The 17918-nt window shown below is 40.5% G+C and overlaps 1 protein-coding gene across 39 annotated transcripts in view; it reads left to right on the plus strand.

The window, feature by feature from the left end:
* The window catches only part of RAB40AL (RAB40A like), a 257934-nt gene that overhangs the window by 90248 nt on the left and 149768 nt on the right, over nucleotides 1-17918 (plus strand). For 12 of the 39 annotated variants that reach the window (XR_012430017.1, XR_012430010.1, XR_012430015.1 and 9 more), the window contains 2 exons: nucleotides 5761-5941; nucleotides 6741-6916. The exons of 13 other annotated variants lie outside the window; for them this stretch is intronic. The gene's annotated coding sequence lies outside the window, so the exon portion shown is untranslated. Of the gene's footprint in view, nucleotides 1-5760; nucleotides 5942-6740; nucleotides 6917-13139; nucleotides 13189-17918 lie in introns of those variants that run through there. 14 more of the 39 variants (XR_012430023.1, XR_012430016.1, XR_012430011.1 and 11 more) reach the window with 5 other exon arrangements.

A 17918-nucleotide genomic window follows, 5' to 3' on the forward strand; every position in this document is an offset into this window, starting at 1 on the left:
CTTTAATTTCTCATTAACTCTCTGGAGTTTTAAATCTCTTTTCTCTCTTTGTTTTTGCTTTTCAATTTACATGTTCAGTATCCCTAATCTGCAAATCCAAAAGGCTCCAGTATCTGAAATTTTTTGATCATTGACATGATGCTCAAAGGAAATGCTCATTGGAGCATTTCAGATTTTGGATTTTCAGATTAATGATATTCAACCTGTATTTGCTTATTACACTAGATCTTTGGTTTGTGCAGTATACATTCTCAATTTTGCTGATTGTATCCCCATTGTGCTGTTACTTACGTTGCTCTGGCCCCTCCTATTTCCTGTAAATTAGTAGAGTTAGAGGCTTCATCCAGTTCAGGACTTTTTTGGCAAGAGTACCTCGGATGTGTTACATATCCTATATCCTTACGCCAAGTCTTAGTTCAGGCTGCTTTACCAAATTACCACAGACTAGGTGGCTTAAATAACAAGCATTTACTTCTCATGAGTCTGGAAGCTACAAGTCTAATCAGGATGCCAGTATGGTTGGGTTCCTGGTGAGAATCCTCTTCCTGGTTATGTCCTCACATGGCCTTTCCTCGGTGTGTGCATGCAGAGAGCAAGCAAGCTCTCTGTGTCTCTTCTTATAAGGACACTAATCTCATAATGAGGGCTCCACTTTGATGACCTAATTATTTCCCAAAAGTCCTATTTTTAAATACTGTCACATTGGAGATTACGGTTTCCACATATGAGTTTTGGGAGGACACAAGCGTTCAATTCATAGGCATACAAAGAACCTCATTGTGTCTGATTGTCACTCCTACCTTGACATTAAGATTGAGCACTGGGCTCAGGTGTTGTTAGACTGATCCATCCATTGTGAAATGTCCCATCTGCTTTTTACCTCATGATTTTTTACAATCTCTGATCTTTACCAAGATCTGCATTTCTTTAAAAATTCTACAGTGATGGTGTTTAAATAGTACAATTTCTTCTGCATTTATTAGCTGGACATTTTCTATAAGAGAAACTCCCCCGCTTCAACCCCCGCCAACTATTAGGCTTAACTGAGGTATGGCACACACAGGAAAGGAAGGACAAATATTTAATCATTTTGCAGTATTTCCAGTTTTAAGAATAAGTATTGTTTCTGTAGGATCCTCCACAGATGAGCAGTGAGTTGGTTTTGTTTGAGTTTTTTCTTTTAGAGTGTCAACACGACTCAGAGATGTTTCTGTATGTAATGTGTTTTAACTCACTGTAGGCACTAATGTTTTTGATGCTTAAATTGTTCTTATTTGGTCTGTGGAAGTCCTATCAGGTTGGCTTCTGAGTCTTTTTGACATGTTCGCTGGTATGATCGTTCAGTCCAGACTCATCTGGTACAGCTTGACCACAGACTTGGATTCGGCCATTTTTCCTTGTAGGTAATATTTTTAGAGGACTCAATCTGGGTACTAGAGTTGCTCATTGCTACTGGGTTGGCCATTGCTTCTTAACTTTTTCAGTGCATCAGACCAGTAAATAGGTATTATATTTTTAAGAGAATATACATGATCAGCTTCCATCCTGGGCTGCTACTCTGTTCCCTTATAAGTAATTATTTTTATCAGTTTTTGTTTTAACCTACTAGTTTAAAGAATATAATAGAATGTTATATGGCTGTTAGTTTTCTCCTCTCCTCAGAGGTAAAAGGTGGCATATCCAACCTCAGTCAAGTTTCTAGAAGCTCAGAGGTGTGGAGCATTTGAGATATCCCTTCTAAGGTGAAGGATAAATACTTGCACCTGGCCTTTCCTACAACCAAAAAAGAGGTACACCATCTGGTGGGCTTCTTTGGATTTTGGAGGCAACATACTCTTCATATGGGTGTGTAACTCTGACCTATTTACTGAGTAACACAAAAAGCTGCTAGTGTTGAGTAGGGCCTAGAACAAGAGAGGGCTCTGCAACAGGTCCAGGCTGCTATGCAAGCTGCTATGCCACTTGGGCCATATGATCAAGCAGATCCAATGGTGCTTGAGTTGTCAGTGACAGATAGGGATGCCCTTGGGAACCTTTGGCAGGCATTCATAGGTGAATGGCAACACAGGCCCTGCCATCTTTCCTAGATAACTACAGTTCTTTTGAGAAACAACTCTTGGCCTGCTAATGGGCCTTAGTAGAGACTGGAAACAACCAAGTTTTCACGTGACCTGAGCTGCCTACCATGACCTGTGTGTTATCCAACCCACATAGCCATAAAGTTGAGTATGTACAGCAGCACTCACTCCATCAACAAAGGTAAGTAGTATACATGAAATCGAGCTCAAGCAGGCACAGAAGGCATAAGTAAGTTACGTGAGGAAGCAGCTCAAATGCCCATGGCCCTCATTTTTGCTACACTCCTTTCTTTCTCCCAGCCTGCACCTATAATCTAAGTTCCCTATGATCAGTTGACAGAGAAAGAGAAGTTTGGTTTACAGATGATTCTGCATAATATGCAGGCACTACTCAGAAGTGGACAACTAACACTACATCCCCTTTCTGGGATGTCCCTGAAGGACAATGGTGAATGGAAATTCTCCCAGTGGGCAGAACTTTGAGCAGTGTACAGTGTACCTGGTTGATCACTTCGCTTGAACAAATGGCTGGACCTGCCATTTCTATATATACTGATTCATGGACTGTGGACAATAGTTTGGCTGCATGATCAGTAACTTGGAAAGGACATGATTGGAAAATTGGTGACAAAGAAATTTAGGGAAGAAGTACTTGGATAGACCAACACACATTGGGAATCAAGCTTTCAATACATAAACTTTACTGGACACATTCTTACTGTAGCATTCTGCCCCCGGCTCATAAAATTCATGTCCTTCTCACATGCAAAATATTCTGACTCCATCCCAGTAGCCCCAATGTCTTTACCAAATCAAATATGGATGAGACTCAAGGCATGATATATTCTGAGGCAAATTCCCTCAAACTGTGAGGCTATAAAATCAAAACAAGTTATCTACTTCCAAAATGCAACAGTGAGACAGGCATAGGATAGATATTCTAATTCCAAAAGGGAAAAATAGGCAAGAAAAGAGGAGTAATGGGTCCCAAGTAAGTGCAAAACTGAACAGGGCAAACAACGTTAAATCTCAAAGCTGGAGAATAATCTTTCTTGACTCCATGTCCCACCTTCTGAGCACACTGGGGTATGGATTAAGCTCCAAGGCCTCAGAAAGCCCCACCCCTATGGCTTTGCTGGGTTGCGCCCTTGCAGCAGCTCTCATGGGTTGGAGTCTCCTGCCTGCAGCTCTTCCAGGCTGGGGCTGCACGCTGATGGATTTAGAGGTTCATGGTCTCATTGGCAACCCTATGCCTGTGGCTCAACTAGGCATTACCCTAGTGAGAACTCTATAGTGCCTCTGCCCCTGCAGCAGGTTTCTGCCTGGGTCACAGGGATGTCTGATACATACTTTAAAATCTAGGTGAAGGAAGCGGTGCCCCCATAGCTCTTGCATTCTGCTCACTTGCAGAATTAGCACCATGTGGGAACCAGCAATGCTTACAATTTGCACCCTTCACAGGAGCAGCCCGAGCATACCTAGGTCCACTTGAGATACAGCTGGGGCTGCCAGGCAGCACTGTACTAGAATTCAGGGATCAGAGTCCCAAGATGGTTCTGAGCAGTAAGCCCATGAGGGACACCCCAGGCCTGTCCCTTGAAATCATTCTGCCGTCCTAGATCTCTGGACTTGTAGGAAAGGGGCAACTTTGAATATATCTGAAATGTCTTCAGAGTCTTTCTCCAATGCATTGTCCTGATGAACAGCACCTGGCTTCCTTCTAGCCATGCTAATCCCATTATCAGAGAGTTGCTTGGCTGTACTCTTGCATGCTTTTTTATTCTTTATATGACATGAATGTGAATTTTCCAAATGTTTATGTTCTGATTCCCCCCCCTTTCTTTTTTTTTGAGGTGAAGTTTCGTTCTTGTTGCCCAGGCTGGAGCACAATGGCGCAATCTCGCCTCACTGCAACCTCCGCCTCCTGTGTTCAAGCAATTCTCCTGCCTCAGCCTCCCAGGTAGCTGGGATTACAGGCGCCTGCCACCTGCCACCATACCTGGCTAATTTTTATATATTTAGTAGAGATGGGGTTTCACCGTGTTGACCAGGCTGGTCTTGAACTTCTGACCTCAGGTGATCCCCTGCTTCAGCCTCCCAAAGTGCTGGGATTACAGGCATGAGCCACCATGCCTGGCCCTCTGATTCCTTTTTAATTATAAATTATAAATTCTGTCTTTAAATCATTTCTCTTTTCTTACATCTTACTGTATGCAGTTACAGATGCCACACAGTTCCTCCAATACTTTGCTTAGAAATTTCTTCTGCCAGATACTTTAGTTCATCACTCTTAAATTCTCCCTTCCATAAAGCCCTTGGGCATCAAAACAATACAGTCAAGTTCTTTGCCAATTTATAACAAGAATTGCCTCTATGCCAGTTTCTAATAATATATTCCTAATTTTCATCCAAGACCTGGTGAGAATGGTCTTTACTGTCCATATTTCTACCAATGTTCTAATCATAGTCACTTAGGTAATCTCTAAGAAGATTCAGACTTTTCTTACAGTCATACTCTTCTTCTGAGGCCTCACCAGAATTGCCCTTAATACTCTGTTCATGGCAATGTAGACTTTTGCTAGCTGGCTCCTCCAAATTCTTCTAGCTGCTATTACCCAGTTCCAAAGCCACTTTCACATTTTCAGTTATTTGTTGTTTCAAAACCCCACTTCTTTGGTACACATTTTCCTAATCCATTTTTGTGCTGCTAGAACAATGTCACAGACTGTGTAATTTGTAATTTATTGGCTCACAGTTCTGGAGGTTGGGAAGTCCAAGATCGAGGGGCTGGCATCTGGTGAGGGCTTTTTATTGTATCATCCCGTGGCAGAAGGGCAAAGAGAAGAGGAGAGACAGCAAGAGGGGGAACAAACTTGTCCTTTTATGAAGAACCTACTCCCACAGTAATGGCATTAATCTGTTTCTGGGGGCAGAATCACCATGACCCTAGACATCTTAAAGGTCCCACCTTCCAACACCTTTATATTGGGAATCAGGTTTCCAACAAATGAACTTTGGAAGACACATTCAAACTATACCACTGTGGATACCAACTAGAAGCAAGTCACTAACTCCAGCTCACACACAATGAGGCAGATTATACAAAGAAGTAAATAACAAGAAACAAGAATCACTGGGTGCATACTTAGATTATAGTTACCACAACATCACTAGGCCATTTCTCCTTACTGATTACTGGGAATGCTTCATATGTCATGATAATTAGACTCATATAATTTAATATTATAACCTAATTTAATATTACAATTTTATAATGCAATTTTAATATATTTGATATATTAATATTATATTTAGATAAATATTTAATAATTTGATATTATATATCATATAATTTCGTATTATAGTTTTAAAGTAATATAGTTCATTATATAAATAAATTAAGCAGTACCCAGTGCATGTGAGCACTGAGAGAAATTAGAGCATTCAAATTCCTGGTGACTTCAGGACACAATGCCTTAATGAAATTCCAGTTTCTATTACTGAGCAGGCATTACAAAGCAATTTGTCTGATTTACATAACTGTTCCTAAATTTCCATAATTTAATCTAAATTATACATTAAATAATAGGCTACTTGAATAAATGTTAAGATGAAAAGAGATGCAAATTAGAGCATTTCTTGCTCATACTAGTTTTGTCAACATTAATTTTCTACCCTCCAGATCATCTGTTCCAGAGGAAACATGTGTCGTTCTGACTGAGGCCCTGCCTGTCTGTCACCTTAAGAACCAGTCAATTCATATGGTCCACATATCAAGGTCTCCTGTGCCCAGAGAGAGAGAGGATTTCATTTCAACCATCACCATCACCACCATCATCATCATCACCAGGAGGGGTTGTTGAGTGAGCATCTGGGGAGAGGAGAGTAAAATGATCAGTTCCAAAGCCCTGGTGGCCAGTCATCTACATAAGAAGTCACTGGGCATAGGCAGTGTTTCTCTCACCTTCTTTCATTCTTGTCCCTGTTTTGGAGGACTTTTAGACATGTTCTTCCTCACACATCCTTTCTGCCAAGAATGTAAAATATTAATACAACACGTAAAGTGGTAACTGTTTTTGTACTGTGGTACTTTGCAGGACCACAAACCATTGTAATGTCTACCATCCTCCTTAGCATCGAGAGCCAATTTTCAGCCCCTTGGGCGTGATGTCGCCTCTGTTGACAATGCATGAAATACTGTAATGACAGCAAAGGCTGGACCACATTCCTGCACATTACTTGATGTGTGATGCTGAAATCCTTTCTTACCCTCTGTCAGCTTGCCCTTAGTCATCTGTAAAAGGAGACTCACTATATCTTCCTTACATGACTAGTCTATGGTATAAATAAGAAATCCTGTACAGCATAGATGTCACCTAGTAGGACATCAACAAATGTTCATACTGACCCACTTTTCACCTCCCTCCTAGAGAAGCGATAACTTACCTAAGCCAAACAGCACAATTGCCATAGAGTCTACCTGGAAATATACCAAGCAATAAGAAGTTAAACCTACTCACACTTGCATTATGAATAAAGCTTTGGGAACTATTCCTGTGTTGCAGGAGGACTTTGCTGAGGGATCAGGGAAAAGGGAAAGAAATAATTAAAACATTTCCTTTAATCCCCTGTCATTTTCTGCCCCCTTGTTTGATCTTCTAGATTGATATTGGAAAAGCAGTTTCTATTGAGCCCCCAAATGAAGAGTGAGTGCAGATGAAGAGGAGGCAGGACTCACAAGCCCTTGACCTTCATTCCAGACCCATTAGCACCTACAGGACCCTGCACCGGGATTTCATCTGCACTGTCAGCTTCTTCAAAGAGAGAGAGGTTGTTGAGTGAGTACCCACAAGGGTACAGTACTAAAAACATGTAAAATTACAAGTGTTTAAGTCCTAGAAGGTTATGATCTATAAAGAAGATACCTGGGTGTCCTCTGGGGGGGGTAAGAGTTAGAATGCCATTCCTATTCCTTACTAGATGAATCTGCAAAATTGATTTTACATCAGCAAGTTTAATATAGTCAACTTCAGAATGGGAATAATGATGATTTCTCCACAGAGTTATGAGGGAATCATGCAAAATATACAACTACATGCTTTTAGCTATAAATATATAAATGACATCATGGAGTAAGTGCTCTTTTGAAAATTTTTATTCTCTGAAAATAGTATTACTTAGCTATATCTAATAAGGTGATTTGAGATTCCTTTAAATATGACTAGCCATGCTATCTTGGCCATCTTACACATATGCTGTCCAGACCTAAGAGTACAGTGGGTGACAGGTGCCTTGCTTTCTTCTCTCAGAGAGGTTGCCAAATGTCTCTGCAAAGAGGTTGTACCAATTTTTCCTCCCTAGGCCATGTATGGAGTTTTCATGGCCCCACATTTTCCATTTAATGAGGATACAGCATAAACACCAACTCACTGACTGAGTTTTCTTTTCAAACACCATAATTATTCCAGAACATATTTGAGACATAAAGTGGGATCATTATCTTTGCATTTGGTAATTTAAATGTGAAATATGCCATTTATAGGAAAATAAAATATGGAAAATGAAAAATAACATTCCAACAAAAGTATATCACATTAGCAAATATTAATAATGTAGTGAAACCCATTATTTGTACAGATCTTGAAAAATGAGTGTTCATATCTTGTATTTCATTGTGACAAATTAGTAAAGAGATTTTAAGGTGAATTAGACGAATGTTTAATATTCGTGGCTTTTTGAGGAAGCAGTCCCGCTTGTGGGAATTTATACTCTAGTTAACAGCCTGAGAGGTCCCTGCCATCATCAATCATGTGTCCCTCCTGCTCAGTGCTGAGCTGACAATTTGCCTAATTGGCTTGGTGCCTTAAGGACTCCCTGACCCTGTTCCATCTATCCTTTTATCCAAAGAGAAAAATAGGTGTCATGGCTGGATGCCCAATTTCAATGGACCATATACTGATGAAACCCAAGGGTTGATATGGAGCAGTGCTCAGATCCTTACTCCTGGAGGGACAAGTAGATCTCTGGCCTCATCCCTATTTGAGATAAATCTCTGTTCCTCTCCTTTCTCTATGTCCTCAGAGGACCTCCTTTTCCTACCAGATAACAAGCAGTCCAATATTTCTCTGAAGTTTAAGTTTCCTAAAGAATGGAAGACACTGGATTCAGACATCTTTGGCTCCCAACCCTGCCATAAACCTCTCCTAAGGCAAGGGGAAGGAACACCAAGCCTGGTTCCTTGCTGGAAATGCAAGGAGGGTAAACACAGGGAGGACAGACATTAACTTCCTCAACAGTGTGTGTCCAGATACATTTGCTAAAGATCTACCACCAGCACTTAAGGTGCCCAGGCTGCTAGCTACTATCCCAGGCTCTGTCAGTTTCTGTGGTGATCAAATCCTTTGCCATTCTACTTTGCCCTTGCTCATCTGTAAAAGGGGACTCACAATGCCTTTCTTAGACAAGTTTTCTGTGGGGTAAATGATAAATCCCATACAGAGTAGATGGCACCTAGTAGAACTTCAACGAATGGTCATCCAGGCCCAACTTTTTCCTCCCTCCCAGAGAAGTGATGACTGTTATCTAAACCAAGCAGCATAACTGCCACAGAGACCACCTGGAAGGAGAGCAGGAAGATGGAGCATGTGCTCACACTTACATTATACATGAAGCTTTGGGGCCATTTCTGTGTTGCAGGATGGTTTGCTGAGGTATTGGGGTAAGGTGAGAAGATCGTCAAACGAGTCCCCTGTCATTTTCTGCCCCCTCATTTGATCTGCTACATTGATTTGGAAAAGCAGTTTCTATTGAGTCTCAGATGAAGAGAGAGTGCAGATGAAGAGGAGGAAGGAATCATAAGCCTTTGACCCTCATACCAGACCCATTACCACCTATAGGACCTTGCACTGGGATTTCATCTGCATGATCAGCTCTTTCAAAGAGAGAGAGGTTGTTGAGTGAGTACCCACAAGAGCATAACCCTGGCAACACAAGAAACTACAAGTGTTTAAGTCCTAGACAGTCATCATCTCTGAAAGGAGACAATGTGTTATCCTTTGAGGAGAGTAAGAGTTACATCCCCACTCCTGATCATTACTAGATGCCTCTGCAAAATTGATTTTCTATCAGTGAGTCTTAGTTGGTCATCTGTAAACTAGAAATAATGATGCCTTCCTCAAAGACTTGTGAGAGAATTATGCAAAATATGTAATTGTACATTTTTGGCTATAAATGTTTGTGCTATCGTAGAGTAAGTGCCCCTTTGCACCTTTTTCCCCTCTGAAAATAGTGTTTCTGAGATTTCTCTAATAACGTGACTTTGGGACTGTTTAGATATTATGAATCCTGACCATTTTTGTACCATTGCCCAGGCTGCTTGATTCTATCCCTGGCTCCATGAGTTTGTGTGGTGAGCAAACTCTTTGCCATCCAGCTCTGTGCTTAGGAGGAAGTGCGTTGTAGTCATATACATCCATGAAGAGAGCATAATCGTACCTCACTAGTAGGGTTGTCATGAGAATTAAATTCAGTCACTAAAGTCAAGAACATGGAGCTGGACCCTATAAACAATGTGCTCCATCAATATTAGTTGCCTTTTCTCTCTGGATCAGAAAACTAATGTGGCTCCTAACCTGACCCCTCAGGTAGGCCTCCTTCACTTGCATGTACATGAGAATTAGCTTGGAGAACCTTTTCTAAACCTTTAGCAGAAACTCACTTGTTGGAAATAGGACTTCTATATCAAAGTCCATTCAAGTGATTAAGCCATAGTAATATGGGCCTCAGAAAGTAGATATTCCATTTGACACCTGAAGTGTTATGTGAAAGCTCATTTCCCCTTCATTCCGTCTGTGCCAGGTATGACCAGCTTTTGCCTTTACTGCCACTCTGATCGCTCATTTCCTTAGTCCTGCCCATTGAAAGAGCTCTCTCAGATAATTGTTAACTCAGAGATTCACAGCTCTTGTTCCTCTGTGGTGTCTCCTGTTTCAAGAGCCCAACATGAAAATATGGCATGCTTCTATGATGTTAACCTGCTGATAAAATGAGAGGATACAAAATAGCTTATTATCTGAAAATAGAATGCTGATTTTTATCCCTGACCCCAAACGTCATGAATGAGATGACGAAATGGCAAGTGACTGATGATGCTCTATTCTTCACAAGATGCCATCAGCTGGAGATGGAAGCCCCAGGAACCAGTGTGGGTTCCTGGGGCTGTCTCTACTTCCTTCACTCCCTGAATTATTTTCTGTGGACTAAGATTTGTACTCTGTTTGTGGCTCTGATGGTGTTGGTGTGTGCTTTCTGGGAAGCACGAATGGGGAGGAATGCTAGGAAGGTGTCAGCTGTTAGAGAAGCCCTGAGAGGAGGGGATCCTGATTTAAGAGAGGATTGAAAACCATGGCCCTAAGTCAGGTTAGTCCGGCATGCACATGATGTCTAATAATAAGGGGGGTGGCACACTTACCCTCCTAAGAGGCACCTGAATTTCCTGTGAGGGGATGTCCCTGCCATGTTTGTGTGCCTTGGAAACTGACTTCTGACACTGTAAGGACAGCATTAGTGTTGTCCTCAGAAGGCTAGGCGGTGGGGTGAGGGTGGGGGAAGATTGAATCCTCAGAGCAACTTTAAAGACCCTACTGACAGAGACAGAACAGCCTGCTTCAGCTGAGAGGAGGGCAGGAGAGATAACTAGGTGGGCAACAGGTGTCTCTTAAAGCAGGAACCATACAGTGATACATGAGGATCATCAACTCTGGCTAAGTGAGATGCTGGCCTGAGATGTTAGAGCACTTTTACATGCTTTCATGAGCTGGAGGTAGAGCACAGGCCTGCTGATTCTCAACTCTGTGCTCTCATGAATTACTGCAAGCTGCCTTTTCAAAGGAAAGGCAGACTTGGTTCTCACCATCTTGGAGACACAATTTCCTCATCTCAAAAATGGGAATTGGCACCACTCCTTTTATAGGGCGGTCCTGAAGACGGACTGCTATCCTGTGTGTGCAGAAAACAAACTGCAAATATAACCCTATTCACGTTAATGAGACAGACCCTGGGGTCATTGGAAAATGGAAGGCTCAGCCAATGGTGCCATTTGCTCAGAGCACAGAGTGCTTGCACACAGGGCTAGAAAATGTAGGCTGGGTCCATGGTAGGAGGTGTCTCTGGCAGGGAGAGAAGGTGGGTTGGTTTTGAGGATGTTTTGAAGATATGATTATCTTTACCCACTTTCTTAATAGTGCCAGCATTACCTGGTAGTGCTCTTCCTTCCAGAGACTGTATTTGTCTCTGAGCCACTGTTGCTATGCAACAGCCTCCTCTGAGCTCAGAGCATGATTCAGCAATACTGGTCTGAGCTGCTACATCCAGAGTCCTGGAGATGAGATGACAGAGAGGAAGTGGGAGAAGGTCTGGGAAGTCTGTACAGGAGTGGAGTCTTGGGATCTTGAATGGCCTGCTGTCTGGGAGGGTCCATCTCTGGAGTGAAGACATGTCAGCCAACACTGATGAGAGACAGAGCGAGTAAAGGAGATAGATCAATGAACAAAATATATGGAGTGGACATAAAATGAAGCTTATGCTTAGCCTTTTAATATACATAGGAATTTTCCAAAAAGAATTGGCAACATATTCTCCAAACTGTTTCACGAATGACTCTAAAGAATAACATCTGTTTGGTCATCTAAAAAATTAGGAGCTTTAATTTTTAAGAAAGGAAAACCAAAATGATGATAGATCCCCTTTGCCCATAATTGCAGCTCTAGAATTCTGATGGTGACTCAGCAAGAGTGGTAGGAGGGAGTAGGGACCTACGCTTGATGGTTATCAGCCAGAGCTTCTGGAGTTTTCCACACATTATCAGTAATCTTGTGTATTCATCACTATCTGGGATCTCTAAGCCCCAAGATAGGAAGCCCAGTCCCTCTCTGAGATGGAGAGAAAGCCGTACCTGGGAGTGTGTGTTTGGCGTGATAGAGTTTGAGCCCTAAATACACATACATATACAATGTTGTGTTTCAGCCATAGACACACACACACATACAAGTACACCCACACCTACTATGTCTAGGCATTTATTTCAAACTGCTTCTTCTCCCATGAGCAATATGTTTTTTACATGTTCCAAAAACAGTAGGTGTATGTGTACGTGTTTTTGTCAAACCATGTACAATTTAATCTTAATATTATTACCTCAGTGGTTTTCTTGATTATAACATTTCAAAAAGTAAAGATAAGTATTTATAAAATGAAATATATATATGGGGAGAGAGAGAGAGGAAAGAGAAAGTGATAGAAATGATTACTACAGTGAAGCACATTAACATATCCATCTATTCACATAGCTATCATTTTTTTTGTGAATGCACTTGAAACCTCTCTTACCAAATTTACAATGTACACTATATTACTATTAACTATAGGCATCATGCTGTACATTAGATCTCTAGGCTTATTTATCCTTCATAGCTTCAATTTTATACTTTGGAACAACATCTCTCCTGTTCCCCCCTTCCCCACTCCTGGTAATGACAGCTCTATGCTTCTATGAGCTTGACTATTTTAGATTCTACATGTAAGTGAAATCGTGCGTAATTCTTCTTTCTATGTCTAGCTTATTTTACTTAGCATAATGTCCCCCAGCTTCATTCACGCTATCACAAATAGTAGGGTCTCCTCTTTAAAGGCCAAAATAATATTCCATTGTGTGTGTGTGTGATATATATACACACACACACATACATATATAATAATCATATAATATATAATATATAAACCACATATGTATATATACATATATGTATATATAATCACACACATATACATACATACATATACATATATATTTATAATACAATATTCCATTGTGTATACAAAGTCCTTGATATAAAATGGGGTGGTGTTTCCATATAACCTATGCACATCCTCCCATATACTTTAAATCATCTCTAGATTAGTTACGATACCTAATACAATGTAAGTGCTATATAAATAGTTGTTATACTAAATTGGTTTTAAAATTTGTATTTTATTATTGTATTGTTTTTATTTTCTTTTCAGAATATTTTCAGTCTGAGGTTGGATGCATTCATGTATGCAGAATCCACAGGTACAAAAGGCCAACTGTACTTATTTAATTCTCACCACAACCTATGAGAAGGATCTATTGTTGCCTGACTTTAGACATAAGGAAACTGAGGTACAGTGAAGACAGAGTTAGCAAATGCCAGGCTTAGATTTGAACACAGGCTGTGTGGCTCCCGAGTAAATTCATCTATCCAGCATGTGCTGCTGCCTCTCAAATGATAAGAAAAATCTTACTTTGTGGGCGGTGGCTCACACCTGTAATCCCAGCTACAGGGATCACCTGGTGATCTCAGTGATAGATAACACCAGGTAAGCAAAGTGTGGAGTTTCCCTGATGGTTGCTTCTGGACTGTTTGGTATGTTAATATACTTACAGGAAGCAGTGGCTTACGCCTGTAATCCCAGCACCTTGGGAGGCTGAGGAGGGCGGATCACTTGAGGTCAGGAGTTCGAGACCAGCCTGGCCAACATGGCAAAACCCTGTCTCTACTAAAAATACAAAAAGTAGCCGGGCATGGTGACACACACCTGTAATCCCAGCTGCTACTCTGGATGCTGAGGCAGGAGAATTGCTTGAACCTGAGAGGCGGAGGTTGCAGTGAGCCAAGATTGCACCACTGCACTCCAGCCTGGGCAACAGAGCGAGACTCCATCTAAAAAAAATAGGAAAAGAAAAACTTACTTTTTCATCAGGGCACAGCACAATAAAACAGTGGGTTAAATTGTGTCCCCTCTGATTGGAAATGTGTATATTAAAGCATTTCCATTTGTCCTTGACCCTAAATCTACCTCGCATTTATAGATTTATCTCTTACCTCATCAGTGTAGGTTAGGTTGGGGTGTTCAGTGTAGAGGAGACCCTCCCAGAAAGTGGAATGGTTATCCTTCATTACCCCAACTTGTACAGGCTTTCCAGACCTTTGCCCACCCCTCTTAGTCTCCAGGACACTGTGAATACAGCAGCCCAGACCCCACTCCGCTGCCTCTCTCTGTCAGTCACCTCCTGCTGGCCCTGCCCCACATTATGCCTTCCAGCCGGTGACTATCAAGGGGCAGTAGAGCTACCTGGTGTTCCATCATATAGATGCCCCAGAGTATGATGTTGTTGTTGTTGTTGTTGTTGTTGTTTTACGGTCCTCTTTTGCACTTTTAAGTTTTTTTCAGGCAGAATTTGAATCATTTGAATGATTTCATAAAGGTTCATAAGCTAGGTTTTTAGGGAGGTAGTGTATTTTTTGGTGTTTGCATACACTTCTTTGCAGGGAAGTTTGATAATGGCGGTGCATTGGTGCCACCTTGTAACAGAAGCCTGAACTGCAGCCTGAACTAGTGTAAGCTGGAAGGTGAAAGGGAGGGACTGTGGCCCAAACTTACAAGATAGAACTTTCTGGAAGTCTGGTTGTAAAAGGTGGCATACACAAGCAAAAAAGATACTGAGGGCCTCTAAGCAGGAAGTACAGGTTTTTAGTATGTTAAAGAGAAAGAGGTATGTGAGAGGAACTAAAAGATCATTTTAATGTTTATGCGTTGAGACTTGTGGTTAAATAGCTAGAAGCCTATATAAGCAAAAATGGGATCAGACCATTTATGATTTCTGTAACCCACTTTTACTGTTATTGTGATTACCTTTCTGTATAAATATATTTTTATGATAACATTTGAAATAACTACAACAAAATTTTAGTGTCATTTTTTTTTTAATGACCTGGGTATCATCTCATCATGTGGATGCCCTAAAATTTATTTAATTGGTATCCTAATTACAAAAATTTAGTTCCCTTACTATTTTTTTTCTATTACAAACAATAATATACTTAACCCTATGCTCATATAGACGCAAATATCTTTGTGAGCATTTATTTATAAGTTCCTGAAAATGTCATTTCAAAACCCTTTGAACTATAATATTCTTCAAAATACTATTACTCATTTATATTCCTTATATCACAGTATGAAAATACCTGTTTTTCCACACATTAAAAATAATGTGAATCATTAATCTTGTCTGCAAGATATCATTTTTTCATCATTATTTTTATTATAATTTGTTTTTGCTACCTTCTAGAATTCTATCCTATGGATGTAATATTATCAGTTTTACAACTCTGTGTTATTCAGAGTGTTCTGATAGCTCCTATTACTGACATTCTGTGGATTAAATCTTTTCAGAGTCTTTGCACCACAAAAGAGCACAGTTCTGGGCACAGTTCCTGTAGCTGTTTGTACTGGTGAGCAGAATGTGTTCCTCCTAGGAGAATTCTGGTATTGTGATAACAGAACATGATTGTCATATGAGAGAGAGTCTGTGTGCTGACAATTACGTTTCCCTCTTCCTTCTGCCCCTTTATGGCCTTATGTTCCATTTGGTCTCTAAATTCAGGCTCTGCAGTGAAGGAAGGGAATTGTCAGGATGACAGGCCTTAACACTGGATCCTCATCAACATCTTCCACTATGTCCTGAAGATAAACTTCTAAAAGAGAATTGTTGGTGCAAAAGGTGTACACCTATGTAACCCTTTGCAAGGTATTGCCGTACTGACACCCATAAAGGTAGTTCCATATAGGCTCCCCAGGTGGAGTCATGTGGCTGCAGAGGAATGAAGAAACTGGTAATGTTGACATCTAGTCACACAAGGCAGGTGCTGGACTTTGTCATGGATCAACTCTCAAGCCACTACCATAATTGGAGGATGTGGAAGTGATCAGAAGTTATCAAATTTTGCACACAAGCAAAACCCAAAGTAGCATGAGGGGAAAGGGGACAGTCACTGCTTGGAGGAACACAGGAAAGAGTCAGCAGATTGGGATATAGCAACAGTTGTATACATTCATGTTTATATGAAGCAGGTACATCAAATCAATATCAGAAGACCAGATCATTATCATATTTTTAACAGCTTTCTTGCAGCTAAACCTACAGACAATATAATTTACACATTTAAAGCTTATAATTTGATGAATTTTATTAAATGTATAGAGTTTTTCACCCATACCATAATTAAGTTTTAGACATTTTCATCACTCCAAAAAGTCTCATCATGCTTGAATGCAATTAATCCTTGCTTCCACCCCAGGCCTTAAACCACAGATATGCTTGGTGTCTCTGTGGATTTCTTTACTCCAGAAATTTCATGTAAATGCAATTATATAATATTTGGTCTTTTGCATATATCTTCTTCCACTTCACATATATTTTGAAGGTTCATCTATATTATGGCATATCCATACTTCATTCCTTTTATTGGCAAAGAATAATCATAATATATCACATTTTAGACACATTTAACAATTAATGGACATTTGGATTGTTTCCAGTTTGGGGCTATTGCAAATAAGGTTGCTACGTACATTTGTATACAAGTTTTTATGTAGACAAATGTGTTGATCTTGGGTGTGTACCTAGGAATGGAATTGCTGGGTCATATGATAACTCTATCCATGCGAGGAACTGCCAGGCAATTTTCATGACTGATTGTCTGGAGGAGCACAGACTTAGTTTTTCTTGTGATTAGACTAGTGTTATAGGTTCTGAGAAAGAATACCACAGAGTTGAAGTGCCCTTCTTGTCACATCATATCTGGGTTTACATAGTGCCCACATGAAGTCACTGGTGATAATGTTTCATCACTTGGTTAAAGTGGTGTCTGGCAAGTTTCTAATAACTATTTTTTCATTCCCTACTCTGTTCTTTAGAAGGAAGTCATGAAATCAGCCCTGCCCTCAGCAAGTGGGGTGCAGAATTAAGCTTGACCTCAGGGAGAGCAGACAGCTACATATTTCACTTAGAATTATTTGAAAAAGACAGTTTTCTTCCTCTCACTGATTTCTTTATTAATTCAAACTTTTGTTCATATTGGTATGGATTCATGTATACCTATGTTAAATGCTGGGATATTTTATTGAACAAATGCATCACAATAGAAACTCCAACATCTTGGTATCTGTGGTGCAGACTGGAACATGAGTGCCGGGGAGACTAGAGCACTCAGATTCCTGGCAGCCTCAGGGCACAAAGCTTTTTTTTTTTTTTTTTTGCTTATTTATTTATTTATTTATTTATTATTATTATACTTTAAGTTCTAGGGTACATGTGCATAACGTGCAGGTTTGTTACATATGTATACTTGTGCCATGTTGGTGTGCTGCACCCATCAACTCGTCAGCACCCATCAACTCGTCATTTACATCAGGTATAACTCCCAATGCAATCCCTCCCCGCTCCCCCCTCCCCCCTCCCCCCTCCCCATGATAGGCCCCGGTGTGTGATGTTCCCCTTCCCGAGTCCAAGTGATCTCATTGTTCAGTTCCCACCTATGAGTGAGAACATGCGGTGTTTGGTTTTCTGTTCTTGTGATAGTTTGCTAAGAATGATGATTTCCGGCTGCATCCATGTCCCTACAAAGGACACAAACTCATCCTTTTTTATGGCTGCATAGTATTCCATGGTGTATATGTGCCACATTTTCTTAATCCAGTCTGTCACTGATGGACATTTGGGTTGATTCCAAGTCTTTGCTCTTGTGAATAGTGCCGCAATAAACATACGTGTGAATGAAACTCCAGGTTCTATTACTGAGCAGGCATTAACAACATAGTTCCCCTGATTTATTTAACCTCTCCTAACTTCCTATAACCTGACCTAAACTATGGATTTCACAATAGGTTACTTGGATGAAGGTTAAGGTTAAAGGATATACAACTTAGAGTACGATATGATTACAGTTTTAATATTAGTTTTAAAAACATTAATAT

This window comes from Macaca fascicularis, chromosome X (genome assembly GCF_037993035.2).
Source record: "Macaca fascicularis isolate 582-1 chromosome X, T2T-MFA8v1.1".
Lineage (NCBI taxonomy): Eukaryota > Metazoa > Chordata > Mammalia > Primates > Cercopithecidae > Macaca > Macaca fascicularis.